Source organism: Callospermophilus lateralis, chromosome 1 (genome assembly GCF_048772815.1).
Source record: "Callospermophilus lateralis isolate mCalLat2 chromosome 1, mCalLat2.hap1, whole genome shotgun sequence".
In the NCBI taxonomy this organism is placed as follows: Eukaryota; Metazoa; Chordata; class Mammalia; order Rodentia; family Sciuridae; genus Callospermophilus; species Callospermophilus lateralis.
Window position 1 is genome coordinate 28,969,617 of NC_135305.1, and position 13,108 is coordinate 28,982,724.

The window sequence follows — 13,108 nt, forward strand, 5'->3', positions numbered from 1 at the left end:
ACAAACATCTTTAGGCATTTTGGACAAGTCTTTTTATGAGATAAATTCATGGCAGTGGCATTTCTGGGTCAACAATTTCATAGAATTTTTCATAGAAATTTCCCAATCGCCCTCCAGAAGAGTCTGATCCCAGATTCACAGCAATAGTGTACAAGAGAGGGCTCCTTTCCCAACACTCCAACCAAGGTGCGGAATATTATTACTCTTTTTAACCTTCAGTAATCTAAAAGGTAAATATAGACTTCATTGTTTTAGGATGTGATTCTTAAATTTTTAATGAGATTGAGACTCTTTTCTTCTATTGAATGGCTAAATGTGTTCAGTTATTTTTCTGGGACATGCTTGTATACACCATCTCCCCATTTTCTTCTGGGCTTTTCATGTTTTTCCTGTTGATTCATAACAGTTTGTTAGATATTAAGTATATTAGTACAATACCTGTCATACATCTGCCATTGTTTCCTAATTGGTCTCATTTTTAAAATTCTCAAGAGATCAAGTATCCCATGACCGAGGTTAATGATCCACATCTCCCAGGTGACAGGTTTTGCAATAAAATGGTGGATGACAAGAAAGAGATCACTGTGGCAGGATTTCACAAAAAAGTCAGAGGCATTTGTATTTGACCATGAGTCAAATAATATACCATGAATGCAAGAGACTGGAACAATAATCAGGTCATTAGGATGCTGCTCAAGTGAAGGCGAGCTACATGATCTGATGGCAGAGACAGAAGGACCCACTGGGAATGTTCTATTCAATAAGTTTCTTCCAGTGATGACCAAAGTCCTAGTGCAAAGAAGATGCAGACCAATTCCAGAAGATGCCTTTCTTTGAGCTTCTGAGGTTTCAGATCCAGCTAAACATGGGTTTCTTACGAAAGAAGAAATGATCAAGTATCTGACTGAGAAAGATGGGCCTTTTCCCCAAGAAGAAATGGAAGAAATACAGTCTGTACCTGCTCCAAAACCAGGCACAAATCTGTCCAAGGACTATACAACAATGTGGTGATAGACAAAGGTGAAGTGTTCTTCATTCTACAGATGATTTCTAAGTGAAAGAACAATTTTTAAAAATTTCTTGTTTTTGTTATCTTCCCATGTTACCTTATAATTCCCATATCTGATATTTAATGCCCTGTGACATAACTATTGCAAGATATTTTGCTTTTTAAAGATAATCATAACAATTCAAAACAAATATATTTAGCATATCTAGGCCTATAGGTTGATAAGGTGCTAATTATTTAAAAACTATTCTTACAACTCTCTAAAAAAGGCAAATTTAACGTGTCTTTCACCAGGCTGAAATTTTAATTTTCATGTGGCCACATATGTAATATAACTCTCTAACATTTCAATAGATGCTTATAAACAATCCAATTTTTCTGTCCATGATTTTATGCTAACATAAAATTACTGGATGTAATTAATAATTATTTTATGAGGAAATCACTATAAATCTTTTAAAAAACTTTTCTACTTCAAAGCATGTGATGATTTTGACTCCAGACAAGAGTCTGTAGCCCATCCTTCAAGTCATTAATGACTATCAACAGGCGAAGTTATGTGTCAGGTTACCAGTCGATCCCCACCACCTTGGCCAATGAAGTTGGGTGAATAAAGTAAGACTCTCAATTTCATTTTCCCCATCTTGGAAAGAATGTTGGAACACAAAACTCTGAGAACACTTCTAGCACCAGACTTTCAAGAATCTATGAATTTTTTGTTCTTATTTTATTTATTTAAATCTTATAATAAGTTATTCATCAGTTTTTAATACACAGTAAATAGTTCTTAGTAGTGTTTTTAAAATATTTTGGGGGGAGGTAGTGTAAGAAGGGAATTAAATTTATTGAGGGCTTATCAAGTCCCAAGCACTGTACATGTATTGTTTAACTGAGTCTTCACAACAAACTCTTATAACTCCATTTTGCAGATGAAGAAACTACTGTAGTTCATTGAGATTAAGTGACATTTCTGGGGTTACACCACTGAGGTGTAGTAAATTGAAATGTCATCTAATCTTCATACTTACGTGATATAGGTATTATAGGATTAGCTTTAGATATTTTTGTTTTCCTAAATAGGTAAATATTTCTATGTTTTAAAAATTAAAATATATAAAAAGATAGAATGGGTGGTCTCATCTTATTTTTCTATTCTTAGTTAACCATTTCTGTTAGTTGGCTTTGGGTCACTGTAATAAAATACCTGAGATAATAAACTTAATAATAAGAAGGGTTATTTTAGCTGATGGCTTCAGAGATTTTAGTCCATGATCAGTTGGCTCTGTTGCTTTTGAGTCTGTAGTGAGGCAGCACATCATAGTGGGAGCGTGTAGGAGATGAAACTGCTTATCGCACAGCAGCTAGGAGGCAAAGAAAGACAGGAAGGCATTGGGTCCCAATAGACCCACTTAAGGGCATGCCCCAAAGAACCTAATTTCCTTCCATTAGGCCCTCCTAAGGGTTCCATCACCTCCCAGTAGCACCATACTGCAATTAAGCCTTTCACACATGGGCTTCTGGGGGACACTTAACTAAACCATAGCACTATTATCACTAGTTTCTTATGCATCTTCCCAGAGTTTCTCTATGCTTGGACATGCAAATATGACTGATTCCCTCTTTCCTCTAAAGATAGCACATTTTATATATTATTGGTACACTAGTTTTTAAAAATTTGATATTATATCTTGGAGAAATTTTCAGACTACCGTAAATAAATTTTCTTTCTTCTTTAAACAGGTCCATAGTATCCTATTGTGTATTCAAAAATCCACATCACGCAAAGTCACAATATTAAGTAACAAGTGAGCAGAAAACACTTAGAATTCAAAAGACCAATATCTCTGCTCACATATTTACTTTTTAAAATTATATACTAAGCCCCAAGAAACACTAAAAAAAGTTCAGTAGCTTCATAGAAACATGGACAAAGCTACTAACAAATAGGTTAAATACAAATACAAATACAAATAGAACTTAAAGAAAAAGTTCTCAGAGTCACCTACAATAAAAAACACAAATTAAAACCACTCTGATGAGTTCATTTTTCACATATCAGTTTGGAAAAAGTTAAGAATTCTGAACAGCAAATTCAGTTGGCAAGACCAGAGGGAATAGACACCTTTGCACATTGCTGATACAATTGTAAATTGGAACAAGTCCTAGAGATGAAATTTGGCAATGTCTACCAAAATTACAAATGGAAATTCTGCTACAGACACACTTTGGTGTTTTTGTGAAATTATATTATATACAAAGTTTTTCATAGCAGCATTGTTTGCAACAAAAGTGTCTGAAATACTATGAATGCCAATCAGTAGATAACTAATTCAATTTTTATTCCTTTGAATTGTCTATGTATTATTTTCAGTCTGGCTTGAATTGTTAGGGTTTAATAATGTTTTTATATTCACCAGAATTGTTTTAACCTATAATTCTTTCTTTTCCTATGGATTTTCCTATTCTTGTTTGTTTATGTTGCTTTTATAATAAAAATTATGATGAAGTAGATTCATATTCTATTTAGTCTATATTGGGGCAGATTCAGTTCTATAACTGATCAAAATCTTATCTGTCAAAATCCTAGTATGATACCCAAATGGAAAGCATCGCCTGTTTACATTGCAATAAGTACCTGGGAATGGTATCCATATTCAACTATTCTTATGAGTTAAATTGTTTCAGGTAAGGAGATCTCTAAGGAAGAGGTCTTGCAGTGGAAGTTGGGTAACAGAGATGAGTGAAACAGAATCAAGTTGTTTTAGTCAGCTTTTTCTCTGCTGTGACAAAAAGTCCTGACAAGAACAATGTTAAGGAGATAAAGTTTATTTGGGGGTTCATGGTTTCAAAGGTCTCAGTCCATAGATGGCCCACTCTATTCCTCAGGGACTGAGATCAGGCAAAACATCATGGTGAAAGAGTGTGGTGAGAGAAAGAGGTTGAGGACATGAAGATTAAGAAGCAGAGAGAAACTAAGCTCAGCTCACAAAATATAAACCCCATCCACAAATAAGGCACATCCACAATGCCTACCTCCTTCAGCCACACACTTCCTGCCTACAGTCACCATTTAATTAATCCCTATCAGGTGATTAACCCACTGATTGGGTTAAAGCTTTCATAACCCAATCCTTTTACCTCTAAATCTTTCTGCATGGTCTCACACATGAATGAGCTTTTGGAGGAACACCTCATACCTAAACCATAACACAAAGCAAGAATGTATTAGTGCTTTGTAATCCATTGGACAGTATCTGAACTCCACAGAGAGATAATGGGGCAGATTGTATTTTTAAAAATGTCTGTATACCAATATATGTTCCATCTCACCTATTTTACAATATTGGCACTGACATCCCTCTGTTGAGAGGCAGAGGATGTTTATTAATTGTGTACTGGGAAGATCTCTTTAACTGCCTTGTCAATGCAATATGGTGGAAGTGATACTGTGTGACTTTGAAGACTAAGACATAAAAGGTACTATGGCTTCCACCTGATTTTTTCTTTTGGAATTCTAACTCTTGGAAGCATGTTAGCATGTTGCAAGGAATCCCAGGTCACATGGAGGGGCCAAGTGTGTGTTCTAGGTGACAATCACAATATCAGCCATCACATAAGTAAATGAATCCTCAAAGGAATCTAGGTTTGAGTTATCCAGCTTACAACACAGATAACATGAAACAGAGATAAACTGTCCACAGTGGGCCTCATGTGGATTTCTAACCCACAGAATTGGTGAAAGATGAAAACTTATTATTGTTGCTTTTACCCACCAAATGTGGGAATAATTTATTACATAGTAATAGATGACTCATACTGCAAACAGAAACTTATTGTGATCATCACTCAAATAAGGGGTTTGTGAGAAAACCAGAAGTAAACTGTAGTGATACAGTGCCGGGAAACTACTGGCCTCCTCCTCATTGATAATCTACTTCTGAACACTGAACCACTATGACATTTCAAGGACTAGTGGCACTTACCAGCATGCAGGAGACCCTGAGATCCACCCTCAGCATTAAAAAAAAAAAGCAACAACAAAACACTAAGGATTCCAACGGATGAGCAGAAGCACCAAAAGAACCAGTGAAGGACCCAGAGTGAGATGGTGATGCCCAGTGGGGATGTGACAGGTAGAGGAGTTGCTGCAGTTAGTGGGATGTGACATCTGAGAGTACAAATATAATACCCTCTGTAGACTCCTAGAAATATTTCATGATTTGGAGTCCTGAGTGTAGAAGCATTTAAAGAGGGCTTGAGAGCTTGCATCTTTAGGAGAGAATAATATTTGGCTTATTTTGTTTCATAGGCTAAGCAAGCTCGAGTGACTTTGGATTCCAGGAGAACACCGTGGACAGCCCAATTTATTTGAGAGAGCAGAGAGCATTCTCCTTCTCATACGTAGGGTATGTCCCACATAATCCTTGGTTATTTGGACATACAATACCAACTCTTGTAGTGGCTCTGACCTCTAGGCTCTCTCCAACAGACATCAAGATATCCAACTTTCTCAATGTGTTTGTTATCCACACTGGAAGTGATATAGGCCATATCTATGTAACGGATACAACTGACCTGTGGCACAAAGCTACTCATTAAACAAGCATTAAACATTTTTATCTTGTTGGCTGTTGGAGAAGTGACCTGATTGCACTGAAACTGAATCCATTACCTCTCCCTAACACAGAACTATATTTTTTCCTGTGCCCCTGTGCTCTCTTTCAGCAGCCGACCTTCCCTCTTCTCCCTGATTTCAGTCACTACCTTTGTTTGAGGAATTCTCACGGGAAAAATTCCCCAAATAAGAAGACAAAGAAAGAGAAAAAGGGAAGGGATAGGGGTGAACCTTGGGTGACTATAGAAAAAGGGAACCTCCACACTAATGCAGCATCCAGGAAAGAGCCAGGGAGAGCATTTGCAAGGGGGCAGCGATTAATAGTGTTTGCAAAACTTTAGTGAAGGGGCTGGGAGTTGAGGGAAAAAAGCAAGAGAGAGGTTATTGGTGACTTTTCAGAGCACAACAGCAATACATTTGCTTTGGGAGACAAGTTCCATGAGGTCAGGAACTTTTCTCTGCCTCATTTAGTGCCATAATTTCAAGCACCACTGTTTAGTAAATGGCACTTTCCAGTAATGGAAAAGATGAAGGAAAAGTTTAAAAAGAATAAACACCCCAAAGAGGGCAAGTAATGAATGATAGAATGATAGAAAGGAAGCATCATTAAATAACAATAAGGAGAGTGAGTGGTGACTGGATGGGGTTGCAAAGTCAAGGGACTAGTTGGTAAGCTGTTGTTTGGTGTATTAGTTAGGATTTGGTTTAGATTGATGTAAGAGAAAATAAAAAATAGAAGTCACTAAAATGGAATTTCATTTTTCTCTCACATAAGAGAAGTTTAGGGCACAACATAGCAACTACAGAATCTTTTTGAGTTCTCAGCCCTGTCATCGCTTGGGTGTGACGATCATCCTCATGATCTGTGGTAGCTTGTCTCCGAAGTTGGACCCACAGTTTCTTTCCTTACTATACGCATATGCTGTTCTAACCCCATAATTACGGGTGACTGTTTCGGTCATTAGAATGTGGTAGAAATGATGTTCTACATCTTCCAAGCTCTGGCCTTAAAAGGATTAACAGCACTGCCTCTGGCCCTTTGGGACCCACTCTTGCTTTGAGGGGCCTTGTGGAAGAAAACTGAGGCTCTCTGGCTGGTGGCTCCAACAGGCAGTCAGTTAGAAGCCACTTGGATGTTCTTGTCCAGTTAAGGTCCTAGAAGAATGTAGCCCCAACTGACATCACATGGAGAAGAACCACACAGTGAAGCTCAGTTGACCACAAAATCATGAGCGATGATACAATGTTGTTGTTTTGATCCATTAAGTTCTTTGCCTTTTTCTTATGTGGACATAGATAGCCAAAATCCAGACTAAGAGCTGTGTTGACACAGGTATTCCAGGTAGCAGGATTGGCAGATGAGGGGTATATACCCACTTTTCAAAGGAGATGCTCCAGAAGTTGCCAGATTATACTTCTGCATCTGTTTTATTGGCCTGAGTTCAATCACATGCCCCACCCAGCTTCTGGAGAAAGCTAGGGAATGTAGACTTTTAGCAGGACATGGATGAACTCAGCTGAAAATCAGTGTCTCTTATTCTGAGGAACAGAGAAAACATTGGTATTTGGTGGACAGTTGAGTGTCTGTGTAGCTTTGTGTTTGTAGGAAAGGTATAATAAGGTTGACCAGGAAAAGTTTGCTAAAAGGATATTAAGGTTTAGATATGAGGTGTCCCCCCAAAGCTCCTGTGAGACAATGCAAAAAGTTGAGGTGAAATGATTAGGTTATGAGCCTTAATATAACCAATGTGTTAGTTGCCTAATAGAGATTAACTGGGTGGTGACTGTAGGCAGGTAGTGTGTGGCTGCAAGAGGTGGGTCAGTGGGGAGTGCCCTTGGGGTTTATATTTTGTCTATGAGAGCATCTCTCTCTCCCCTTCTCTCTCTTCCTCTCCCTCTCCCTCCCTCCCTCCCTTCCTCTCTCTCTTTCTCCTTCCTGGTGAAATCCTGAGCCACTTTCCTCCACCACACTCTCCCACCATGATGTTCTGCCTCATCCAAGGCCCCCCCCCCCAAAATGGATTCAGCCATCTATGAACTGAGACAGCTGAAACTATGAATCCCCAAATAAACTCTTCCTCCTCTAACTGTTCATTTTAGATCTTTTTGTGACAGTAGTAAAAAAGCTGACTAAAGCATAAATTGGTACCGGGAGTGGGGCCATTGCTGAGACTTACCTGACCAGGTGATTCAGAAGCTTTTAGAACTTTTTGGAATTTGTGAGAGAAATTTTGGAAAGTGTAGTGATACAAGATGGAGAAGGTATAGAATGTTTTAAGAGACCTTTAATGGGTGGTTCTTGTGGAAGTTTAGAAGACCAGAATGCCTTTAAGGCTGTGGACAGCAGAGATTGGGATCATGAAGATTCAAAAGAGAAGGAGGACTTTTTTTGGAAATTGGAATAGAGGCCATTTCTGTTACATTCTGGATAAGAAATTATTTGCATTTTGCCCATGTCCTGAGACTTTCTGTGAGGTTGAATTTAAAGGTAATGGACTTCTTAAACTGGCAGAGGAAATTTCAAGAAAGCACAATCTTCAGGGGGTGGCATGGATATTGCTGGAGGCTTTTAGCCAAATCTATTGTGATAATCAGGAGCACAAAGCAGAGAGGAAAGATTTGGAAAATTGCAGAAAAAAAATGGCCAGAAAACTGAGTAAAACTGGGGCTAAGGAAGTTGTGGTTATTAAAGACATTATAGCCATTGAATAAATGCTAAAGACTTTGCCCAGAGACAGTAGGAAAAATGGTTCAAGGGTATCTCAGGAATTGTCAAGACCACATGCATCTAAGATGCAAGAGTATATAAAGATAAGATATTCCTTTGAGAAGAGACAAGTGTGGAACTCTGCCTGAACAGAGGGGCCTGGGAAGTTTTTTTGTTGTTGTTGTTGTTTGTTTGTTTGTTTTAACCATGCCCAGCTATCCTGGCACCTTGGCTGCTACAGCCAGGTCCCAGGAGGCCTGCCTACTACTGGAGATGGTGGCAGACCTAAGTGTCAACCACATGGTGCTGGTTTTGAAGGAATGTATGATGCTGGAGTTAGGGGGTTATGGAAGGTTCCATTGAGATTTCAAAGGAAGGCATGGGAGACCAGGCAAAGAGCAGCAGGGTCAGAGTCCTTTTGGAACTCTGGGAAATAGATTAAATGTATTTTGCATTGTGAGATGAGCATAATGGGTGATCTAAGGTGGAATGTTATGGTTTAGTTATGAGGTGTCTCCCAAAAGCTCATGCATGAGACAGTGCAAGAAAGTTTATAGGTGAAATGATTGGGTTATGAGACTTAACTGAATCAGCGTGCTAATCTCCTAGTAAGATTATTAGGGGATTCTTCCTATGTTGCTCTTAGTGGTAACTGTAGGCAAGTAGGCTATGGCTAGAGGAGGTGGGTCCATGGGGGCATGACCTTGGGATTTATATTTTGACTATGAAGGAAGCGCATTCTCTCTTTCTCCTCCCATCCCCTTCCTGGTAATGTCCTGAGCCACTTTCCTATGCCACACTCTTCCACCATGATGTTCTGCCTCACTTCAGGCCCCAAGTAATGAAGTCAGCCATCTGTGGATGGAGACCTCTGAACCTGTGAGCCTCCAAATATACTTTTCCTCCTCTAATTGTTCTTTTCAGGTCTTTTGATCACAGCAGCAAAAAAGTTAATTTAAAACAGAAGGGGAGGACTTTTTGTTCAGAAAGGCAAGTAGAAAACAATATAGAAAAGTGACATCTTGAGGTGAATAGGAGTGGAATTGATATAAAACTCACCCAATCACCAAGGACTGATACACACAACATGGATGAATCGCAAAATAATTATGTGGAGTGAAAGAAGAAATACAAAAGACCGTAGACATTGTATGATTTCATTTACATAAAACTAAATATCAACAGAGTCTATAGTAACAAAGCAAATTAGTGGATGTCTGAAAAAGCAGAGGTTCATGGGAAGAAAATTAAAATTGTCCTTATAAAGGGGCATGAGGAAGTTTTGGGGTGTTTACACTGGTTGTAGGATGGATTTATGGGTGGTTACATATGAAGAAACATTAAATTGCACACTTATATATGCACATCTTATTTGAGGTCCACTATACTCAGAGTAAAGCTGTAAAAATTAAAAATGGATATATCCAAACAGAATTTCTTTCTTTCTTTTTATTTTTATTTATTTTGTAGTACTAGTTATTAAACCCAGTGGTGCTTTTACCACTGAGTTACATCTGAGCCTTTATTTATTTATTTATTTATCAATAAATTTTTAACTTTATTTTAGTTGTTGATAAAAAAAGAGGAACAAACACCAAATTATCAATAACTCAGAGTTCAAGTTCAAAGAGAATCAAAGAGATCAATTTCTCCAGGATTAAACAATGGTGCTATTAAAACACATTGAGTATTTAGTATGTTAAAAGGCATTTTGTAGCCAAGTGTTGTGGTGGTGCATGCCTGTAATTCCTTTAATTACTTTTTTTGGGGGGATATATATATATATATATATATATATATATATATATATATATATATATATATTAGTTGCTCAAGACAATACAATGATCTTGACATATCATATATTTGATTCAAATGTGGTATGAAGTCTTATTTTTCCACGTGTACACATTGCAGGATCACATTGGTTATACAGCCACGTTTATACATACAGTCATACTGTTGTGTCTGTTGTATTCTGCTGCCCTTCCTATTCCCCCTCCTCTCCCTTCCCCTCCCATCACCTCTCTGTACCCAATCTACTGTGACACATTCTTGCTATATTGCTGAGGGTTTCACAAAGTTAGGGAAACTAATCTTGAATTTGGGATCCTCTTGCCTCATCCTCCCCAGTCATTGGGAAAATAGGCATGCACCATCATGTCCAGTCAGAATATCTTTAGATTAACATATAAATATACTAATAAGACAATTAAGAGTCATTTTCCTTAAAAACAAAGACTTTACCAAGTTTCCAGTATTTTTTTTTCCTTTAAGTTTCCTTTTTTTTTTTTAAACATAGGGCTTGGTGTCAAACCTAGAGCTCTATGCATGTTAAGCAACCACTCTACTACTGAGCTATATCCCCAACCCTTTAAAAAAACTTTTTAATGGACAACTTATTTAATTGTGGCATGTATAAACCAATTTTTCCATATCATATATTTCTTATATTAAATTTTTGATTAGCACCAGAATTGCTTTGTTGATATCAGTTAAAATGGTGAGAAATTAATCTCTTAGGCATAGAAAGGAATGTTGGGTGGGTGAAATTTTTTTTTTAAATCTGGAAAATAAAAATCACTTAAGATCCTTTGCTCAATATGTGACCTTGGAATAAATTCACTCTGACATTGTTTGCCCCCAAAAGGGGAGTTATTTTCTTAGAAAATAAAGCTGCTCACCTTTGGTAATATTTGAACATGACCTTTCCCATTCTGTTCTTGTACTGAGAATTTGTAAGTGAACATCTCAATCTTGCAGTTCAAATGAGAGCCAGCCCCAAGGCAGTTATAAATGAGGACATGGGTGTTGTGTCCTCTGCTGGTACTCCAAACATTTTCAAACTCTTTCTTCAGTAGAGTAATTTGAGGGCCCAAAGGAAATCTCATCTCATCATTATAATTACAAATCCCCCAAAATGATATTGCCAAGTTTGATAACCCACTTTATGTGCCAGACCTGGTTCCATATCATTTCAGATTATTATCTAAAAATCTACCCAAATTAATTTTCCAAAGCAAACAAATATTGCCATAATGCTTTAAAAAAAATTCTGCCTTTATTTTACTATTAGGTTGTTTGACCAGAGACATGTCTTTTTATTTTCACCAATAAATAAATAAAACATTTTTACATTCAAATTTGTCCTTAATATATTAATTCTTTGTAGATAAATCATACGTATACAGCATTATAATACAACATTGATAGAAATAGAATCCAGACACATACTAAGGTTATTTTAATTAACTGCCATAGTCTAAATATGAAAAGATTATTTTTTATTGATCCAAAGGAGTGAAATCCTAAAAAAGATTGTCCTTAGAGAACATTTTTAAGAGGACAATGTCATTTTCAGACATGTTCTGAAATTCAAATTCATTTTGGAGGAGAATTACAGAATAATGTTTCAATTAAATTTGTTTCTCAAAAAACTGTCAAAAAAGAGATTTCCTTTTCTTTGGGAGATACTTTTAACCAGTTTGCTATTCATTTTTATGAGTTAAATTTTATTCAGTATTTAAAAATATTGGAGATATTAAGAATATTAGAGATATTTTATTCATTTTTTTTATCTTAAAAGGAAATGGGCAGTCAGGTTCACTAGATTAAGTAGACATCTTTAAAGACACATAATAAGGGCATCTCCACAATAATTTTAAGAACTCATTTAAAGTACCAATAATATCATCACCAGGTATATCTTACTCCTACTTTAAAAGAAGAATTGAGCAAGCTAAAAACTGATGCTTTAAAGAATACATTTTGGGATTACTATATAGAAGGGTTCAATATGTCCAGGGTCTGTTTAGGTAACTAACCTATGAGCTTCTATAGACAATGAGGCTTAACAGCACAATCAAGACAAACAAGTCTTAGCTAAGGCTTCCTTGCAAAAAGTTCTTTAAAGCAATGTCCAGTCCTTTAACAGAGCAAACTGAAAATGCTCTTTTTACAGAGCAGATGGTTATGTAACAAGAATGTTTTTCATAGTGAGGCCCTGACACAAAAGTTAATATCCAGAACATAATGACAAATTTTGTAAAAACCACACAAGGTGGATCATAATGTCTAATTTTCTTTTGAGGATGCCTGATTGGAACTGTAGATCTCTACAAAAACAAGGAGAGCTCCTTTAGGAAATACAGATGAATAAGCTGTAAATTTGAAAACTTATTGGCTCCCCTTAAGAGCAATCCAGCCTTCCATCACCATTCCTTAAGAGGTACATGGGCACTTTGATCTTTTCATGGATCCTATTCGGCTAACTTACAGGAGAACTTGTTTTTGTTTGTTTTATTTCAAAATGCAGTTCTCCCCAACAAAAATGCTAGGTCTCACAGACAACCCCAAACAACACAAAAGTCAAATGTCCCATGCCTTGGGTAATTCCATTTTCTACTAACAAAGCTTCCATAATCACTGTGATCACAGAAAAATAGAAAGTGCTGGTATTGGAGATACTGAGATTTGCTCTTCAATCTCAGATCTTCCCCATCCCGGCTTCAAGGATTCCTAGAGCACCTCCCACTTCCACTTTCATCTATGTCCAGTGGGCAGCAAGCATAGCCAGGGCTGCAGCTGGGCTCTTCTCCAAACTGTGCCTCCCGGGATGAATCCTGGCCACCTTTACTGCCACTGCTCATCCTAGCAATAGCCCTTCATTAATAATAGATGTTAGTAAATATATATTTTATGGTTGAATGACTATGTCTTTGGCTGTGAGACTTATTTTAAAAGGAGGGAGGGGATGGGTTCCCATCAAGAAAATAGT

The 13,108-nt window shown here is 37.2% G+C and overlaps 1 pseudogene; it reads left to right on the top strand.

Moving 5' to 3' along the window:
- Positions 1 to 557: 557 nt before the first annotated feature.
- Positions 558 to 1,011, top strand: LOC143397291 (dynein regulatory complex protein 8 pseudogene; annotated as a pseudogene).
- Positions 1,012 to 13,108: the final 12,097 nt, after the last annotated feature.